This window comes from Pinus tabuliformis, chromosome 5_1 (assembly GCF_031772625.1).
Source record: "Pinus tabuliformis cultivar Carrire ecotype Pingquan chromosome 5_1, CPIR1, whole genome shotgun sequence".
Lineage (NCBI taxonomy): Eukaryota > Viridiplantae > Streptophyta > Pinopsida > Pinales > Pinaceae > Pinus > Pinus tabuliformis.
Window position 1 is genome coordinate 165773154 of NC_142305.1, and position 8411 is coordinate 165781564.

The window sequence follows — 8411 nt, forward strand, 5'->3', positions numbered from 1 at the left end:
TGAGCGGGAAATGACAAGTGGCAGAGTCATTCCACGAGGTGGAGAGACAATGGAAGCTTCCAGAATCTTCTCCAATGACACTTGCCTCACTGAATTCGACCAAAGATGAGTAAGAGGCTCTCAATCTCCAAGTGGAAGCAAGAACTGACAGAGAGAAGCCACTAATCAATTCATGAGCTGACTCATCCTCCTTGCATACATCTATATATGGATCCCTCATCCCAGAGATCCAGAGGCTGGAATTTTGCACATTGTAAGGAATTGCTGTTGGTTTTGAGATACATATCAGAGAATTGGGTGATCTATGCTTTGTTGGGGTTGAAGAAGGGATTTCTTTGCTGGGAGGTTGATGCTGGCTCAGGAATCATCGGTTGTAACTCCTCCTGGATCTTCTTGTATATCAATAAAACTATTTGAGTTTCTTCTCCATGCTTGTGTTTCATTGATGCTTGTTGCATTTGTATGGTTAACTTAAATCTGATCCTAAGTTATTTATGAATATAAACCCATGTCTTTGTATAAATTCCTTCTTCTGTGATCTTGCAGGTACTTGGTGAAGCTGGGCAAGTAAGGGAGCAGGTAGCTGGAAGCTGTCAAAGAAGAGAGAGATTGGATTGAAGGACTAGCGCAAGACACAGGTTGGTTCATCCAATTCCTCTTTGTTTATAGTTCATAAAGAAGAATACAAAAGTAGTTTTCTCTGTTTGTTTCTAAGGTAGCTGTCACACCTTAGTGGGATAGAGTAGATCTAAATGGAAACATTTACTGATAACAAGACCCATCACAACTCTCCATATAAACCTTAACTACCTTACGTTGGCTGATAGGGGATTCCAAATTAAAGATACAACTACCGAGGGCCTCCTACTTAAAATCCATTATCTAAGTAGGTACAGATACATCAACCATGCTGATGAGATTAGCCTTTGGGAGTCACATTTACCCAAATATCAGTTCCCCCAAGTACATATCTTGCCAAAAATTGTTCGTATGTGCCATGCATGCTACATACCTAGCCATAGAGCCATAATGTCTCGTCACCAAAAGGTGTTTTTTACGATCACAGCTGAATCCATAAATGAAATGTTGCAACTCCAACTAGGACCAAACCTGACCCCACTCTCAATTGGAGATTTGTTAGACCAATATTCCAAGTTAAGTCCCTCTAGACTGGCCAAATTGTTCCAAGATTTCATTGTTGAGGAGCAGTACATTCCTAAAAAGTCCTCGCCCCCCCCCCCGCCCTGATATCTTTATGCCATGTTCTTTGAAAGGGGCGGACAAATCATCACCATGATATCATGTGCCCTAGGTTACTTTGCTGATGAATATGTTGATGAACTTGTCCTGGCTATCATGTCAATCTATACCCGAGGAAAACCTCCTGATGTTGTGTACAATTATGCTGAGTTCATAGTTGAGAGAATGCGTGAATTGTTCACCAAGATGAACAATGAAAGGGTGTTCAAATACTCATATGTCCTCTACCATATGTTCTTATATTATCAGCCAGATAGATTTCCTTTTCCCCTCTAGAATCTGGATACTAAAGGCTAGCTAAGATCTATGATTTTTTGGACACCACTGTTCCATAAGTATGAGTCACCATATATCTATTCAGATTTTGTAGATTCTTTTGTTCATCCAATCATGACTATGTTGAAAGAAAGCCCTCCACCCAGGATAAGTCCAGAGATCAAAAGGATCCTTTAGTTGTCTAAACAAAGAAAAGTGGGAGATTGGTACCTTTACCAAAACCACACAAAGATAAGGATTTATGGTTGCCAGCTTGCACCATATAAACTACCCAAATACCTCCTCCTGAGATTATTTTCTCTAGAGTACTATAGGCAAATAATGAACTCTGATGAGATAAATTTTGTCTCGGCCAAGAAAAGATCACAATTCAAAGTAAAAAACTAGCTAGGCCCCTTCATCTGCAATTCTAGAGAGGTAGGCAAGGAAGCAGACCAAATTTTGCAGCAAATGAAGCTCCAATAGAGTTTCATGTGGAGGTTTGACCCTTAAGAATTCATGACCAGATTGACAAAAAAGGCCAAGTTGGGACCTTATAACCACCACCCCATACCAGAGATAGAAATATATGCAAATCAAGCTGAGTGGGTGGAAAACACTCTTATAGGCAGAGATAGTACAAAGGTAGATGTAGAAAATGCCTTATGTGACTTAGAAAGGTAGTTTGATGAGAGCTCATTTCTACAGGTACCTAAATAGCAAGAGCTAGCCATGAGCACACCTCCCATCATGCAAACTCCCCAGAATGAGGAAAATAACCCCAAAAGGACAAGGGAGGAACCCTCAAGTTCAGGAATGGGCAAATCAAATATGCAGTATGAGACTAGTCAGAGCAAAAGGCTTAAGCTAAATCTTGTTATAGAGAAGGAAGACACAGAAATCTCAATAGAAATAACTGATACTAAGCTAGACAGAAGCAAATGTAGAGCTCCATCTGGGAAACATAGGAGCCTTCCACATCATTGACCCAGATCTTGGAAAGGCATCAAAGCGTAGAAGTATTCTCACTCAATAGGCCAGCTGCTAAGGATAAGGATGTTAGAGACGGGTAGAAAGACATTAAAATGAGGAATGAGAAGGTCAATGGTCAGACATATGCTCAATATCTCAACCCACAAATCAAACAAGATTGATGTTAGCTTTTGAGATCAAGGAGGGGAAGCTTCAAATTTCCTTTATCAAACCCACAACACAACAACCCAAGATGTCATTAGACTTTGAGAGGGTTGACTTTAAGGTGTTGGCAAGGGATACCCATTCCATAGACCAAATAGAACCGCATAAACATGTTGGAGAGATGATATACTCCACGCTAACAAGTAAAGCCATAGCTACCCATTAGCTACAAAGTTCATTAACCAACATCTTAGCTCAATATCAATTGGAGAAGGCCTCCTCACAGGCCAAAGATACTAGAATCAAGTATTTCAAAGACTTGGTGATTGCATTGGGACATGATCCCAGAGATATTAAAGCTACAAAGCAGCTCATAAAGAAGTAAAACGATGATATTTGTGCACTTAAGAAGCAATTAAAAATATCCCAGCCCCAACATCCTCAAACTCTTGAAGTTTTGGAGGCCTAGCACAAGGATGAGGAGTTGATGGACTTGGTCCTACAACTAAATGTTCAAGTAAAGCAGATAGAGAAAGAATTGGATAGCTTGATCCAATTAAAACAAACTGACATAGCAAGAACTTCCACAATTGTCATCCCTACAGTATCTACAATAGTCCCTTCCACACTAGCAGCTTCACTAGCACCTATAGCTCCACCTGCCACAGCATTTCCAGTCACAGCAGAGTATAAAATAGCAGGTACATCAGGAGAAAAAGCTACAGTGTTGGTCAGAGCCATGGAGGAAATGTCTATCTAGGCTACAGAAATGAACAAACTAAGAGAAAAGGTGGCAAGTTTAGAAACTGACTACAAACTTTCCCAAATTATGCAAAAGGAAGAATCACAAAGGGCCAATAGAATGAGTGAAAGAATTAAAGTTATGGAGAAGGACGTAACATTGGAGGAACCCCTTAGACAAGCCAAGGAACTGTTATGGGACGATATCATTGACTCTGTCAATGATATTTGGCCATCTATTCAAGTTATTTTTGAGCAGACAGAATTGATAAATATAGTCACAGAAGCTATCCAAAAATTCAAGGATGAATTGGGGGACATGATTCAGGATGCCAATAGGCTCATCCACTTCCTTAATAGCAAAAACATGTATGAAATTCATGAGTTGGATATAGAAGACATAATTGAAACCATTTTGGAAATAAGGAAGGTCCTTTCCAAGAGAAACCTAATGCTAAACTTGGAGGAAAAGTGCCATAACATGCAGGTAGCCATTGATAGATTCATAGCTAAGTTCCAAATTTTTAGGGAGAAAGGATTGCCCAGTCCATTGGTCATTAATGAGAAACTTATGACACAACAAGACTATGATAAGAGACTCAGGAAGTTAGCTAAAGAACAAGCTAGAACTTCGGCAATAAAAGCACTGCCAAGATGCACAATTTTCTATAATACATTTGAGAACTTGTTTTTTCTCCAGCATGAGATAAAACAATTTTTCATCACCAAGCCCAATTTTGCCAAGTATACCGAGGCTGATGAAATATATAGGTGAATGATGAATGTCAAGTTAAGTGATGAGAAATGGTGGGAAATGACTAATTTACTATAATAAATTCATAGTAAAAAGGTTATTGTATGGTAAAAGTATAACTACCATGTAAAACAGATGAAAACAGGTCAGCATGCCAAAGTGTATCAGTGTCAAAGAGTATCAGGTGAAAGGTAAAAGTTAAAGAATATTCCAACGTAAAAGACCACAATAACAAGCCATCATAAAGGCTACAAGCCAAACTATAAAGGCCAGCAAGGCCATAATAAAAGGGACAACATGGAAGTAGTTCAATAGTTTTCTCTATCTTCCTACTAGAAGATATTTGTATTTCCTAGGTTAAATATCAAAGTTATTTTCATATATTTTGTAATAATTTTTTGTATAAATACTTTACAATTTTAAGTATGTAGGGTGGATTCTTAGACATTTCTATAGACTTCTTGTGTTGGAAATAATACTGAGAGGGGGGGTGAATTAGTATTATCAAGTTCTTTTAATAAATCTTCCTTATTTATACTTTGAATTATTTTTGCCTGTCAGTATCATAAAATAATGAGCATGAAAAAGAAAACAGATAGTCACACCAAAGAACACCAGATGTAAGGTGGAAACCCAATGTGGGTGAAAACCACCTGCTGCAATATGTCTCTATCTTCTTTCAAATTAGAAACTCCTTTTACAATGGTTTTGTACTGGTGCAGTCCTTTACCAGTAGGCACGCTGCAACCTGCAAAGAGCTACAACTCTCTCTCGTTTTCCAGTCTCTCCTGGAAGGGAGCTACAACTCCCTTCTTTCAAGGACCACTTTTCATAAATTTTCAAACTGGATCCAAGAATATCGAATCATCATCAAGTACAAGTAAATCACCCAATCAACTGCAGTAACCAGATCAATAGTAATAGTAAACTGAACCCAGAACACCTTATCAACAGAGAAAAGTCAGTTAAATAAATGCTTTAATACAGATATGCAGTTTTTCTTTCTCTGGCCTGCATTTCTACGCACTTCACCTTCTGCTCCCCTGCGTATACCCGAAGAGAGCCTTCTGCTGCCCCGCGTACCCACGCACTATTTCTTCAATCACGCCGCGTACTATTACTGTAGGCACGCACCTAGAGAAGCTATCGCGCTGCGTACTGCTACTGTAGCCACGCAGCCACAGAAGCTATCGCTCTGCGTACCCACGCACCTGCGGCTTCTGAAGCACCGCGTACGTTCACTGTGCCTACGCACCTGAACCTCTGTCATGCTGCGTACCCACGCACTGCTCCTTCTTCTGTTGTGCGTACCCACGCACTTGCACCGTTAGTCACCTGCGTGCCTCTGATTAGGGCCGAATTGGTAGTCCACCAGTGTGCCACAGATAGTCAGATGCCCAGATCTGATCATGCGCCCGAGAGATCACCCTTCATAGATTCACCTTCAACTTCACTTTTATATAGATCAAGCTTTTAAACAGATAACCCAATATTCAGATCTTAAGATATTCAATTTGCAAAAGATGCTTTGGCCAAGTGATCTCCTTTGCTTTATATAGGCAAGCTCTTCCTAAAATCATGGATCAATACCATAGATAACCAATACAAGGGGCCCAAAAACATGGGGCTCAATAATAATAATAATATAAAACAATACCACGGGCCAAAACCATAGAATCAAGAACGGCGGGCTAAATACCACGGGCCAAACATTAGAAACCCCACGTGAGCGCGCTTCTCTGCCTTGAAGTGAGTGAACTGGGGGTACGCACCTCATGAACGGGTGACCTGCGTGTTTGGCCGCAGCCCCTGCACGGCGTACCTGCGGGTACGCATGCTTTTCACGGAGCACATGCGTACTTCTTAATTTTTATCATTTTGAGAGCCTGATTAGAGTTTTGCCACTTGAGGGTGTTGCCATCAAGTACAACATCAAAAACATAATGCCAACAATCTCCCCCTTTGGACTTGATGGCAACCTCAAGACCCTCAACGTCATTCTCCCCCTTTGACATCAAGGGCAAAGGGTTATGCTCCCCCTAAGAACATGCTCCCCCTGACTATAAACCAGATCTGCAAAGAAGAACCATAATCCACCAAACACCATAAGTGACCATGAAAGAGATAGAGACATATTGCAGCAATATTTAGACCAGCATCCATGATCTCCTTCTGTACTTTCTCCATAATGCCAACAATGCATTATATGCTCCCCCTGAACCTGTGCCATTCGATCTTCGATCAATCCGCAACCCAGCACATGTACGCATATACCCCAGATGAGTCTTGCGTACAACCAACCATCAGAAGAGATTCAACAACAAGATGATGCATCAACAACCCCCAGCTTTTGCCTGAGGTATTCAAAGGTCTCCCTGGGCAATGGTTTGGTGAGTATATCAGCAACTTGTTCCTTAGAAGGAACATACTCCAACTTGACTTTTTGTTCAAGAACTTGTTCCCGGAGAAAATGATACTTGATCGATATGTGCTTGGTCTTTGAATGCATGGCTGGGTTCTTTGAAATGTTGATTGCACTTGTATTATCACATAAGATGGAGATGGGTGGTATACAAGTGATTTGAAAATCTTGCAAGGTCTGCATCATCCTAAGGAGTTGAGTGCAGCAAGATGCAGCAGCAACATATTCCGCTTCAGCTGTAGACAAGGCAATCGAACTCTGTTTCTTGCTGAACCAAGATACTAATATGGAGCCCATAAAGAATGCACCACCACTTGTGCTCTTCCTGTCATCCACGCTTCCGGCCCAATCTGCATCTGTATAATCATGAAGTGTGAGATCTGTATCTCTAGGATACGATAAGACATAGTTTTGAGTCCCTTGAAGATATTTGAAGATTCTTTTTACTGCCTGAAGATGAGTTTCTTTTGGATTTGCCTGAAATCTTCCAACTATTCCTACTGCATGCATTATGTCTGGTCGGGTACCTGTCAAATAAAGTAGACTTCCAATCATAGATCTGTAAGTTGGTTGATGCACTGTTGTTGATTCATCATTTGCACTGAGGCTACATCCTGTGACCATGGGTGTACATACTGGTTTTGCATCTTCCATGCCATATTTCTTCAAAATATGCTTGAGATACTTGGTTTGAGACAAAAAGATCCCTCCTTCTTTTTGTTGGATTTGCAAACCATGAAAATATGTTAGTTCTCCCAACAAGGACATTTCAAATTCTTTCTGCATTACCAAAGCAAAGCTTTGACTCATAGCTTCTTCATTGCTGCCAAAGATAATGTCATCTACATACACAACAAGTATTAGCAATTTATCATTTTCAACTTTTATATAAAGATTGCTATCTGCTGATCCTTTTGAAAAACCTTGTTGATGAAGATATTTGTCCAAACGATAGTACCAAGCTCTTGGAGCTTGTTTGAGACCATAGAGAGCCTTTTTCAATCTGCATACAAGATCTGGATCATTTCCAAGAATGAAACCATCTAGCTGCTCAATATATACTTCTTCTTCCAAGTCTCCATTCAGAAAGGCTGATTTCATGTCCATTTGAAAAAAATTGAAGTTTTGGAAGCTTGAGAGAGCAAGGAACATTTGGATGGCCTCGAGTCTTGCAACAGGAGCAAAAGTTTCTTCAAAATCTATTCCTTCTTGTTGCGCATACCCTTTACAAACAAGTCTGGCCTTGTTTCTAATTACTTCTCCATTTTCATTCAATTTATTTTTGAAGACCCATTTTGTCCCTATAACATTCTTATCCTTTGGTCTAGGAACCAGCTCCCAAGTGTTGTTCTTTTCGATCTGCTCAAGTTCTTCATCCATTGCTTTGACCCAAGATTCATCTTTGCATGCCTCTTTCACATTTTGTGGTTCAGTGGAAGAGAGTAATGCCAAATAGCTCGAAGCTTCTGCAACTGTTCTTCTTGTTTGTACACCTGCTTCTTTCTGCCACAAAATCTGAGATTCTGGATGATTTTTCTGAACATATCTGGATGGAGTCTTCTCTTCTATCCTTATCTGCTCCTCTGGTTCTTCTTGAGGTTCTTCTTCTTCATCATTCTGTCTTTGAGAGTAGTCTTCATTTTCTTCGATATCTTCATGATTTACTTGCCTAGGAATGTATCCCTTTTCATCAACCACTACATTAATGTTGTCAGCAATTCTTCCAAGTCTTTTATTGTAGCACTTGTATGGTTTGCTGTGTGGAGAATAACCAAGAAGAATGCCTTCATCTGCTCTAGGTTCAAGTTTGCCAAGTTTCTCATCAGTATTCTTAATATAGCA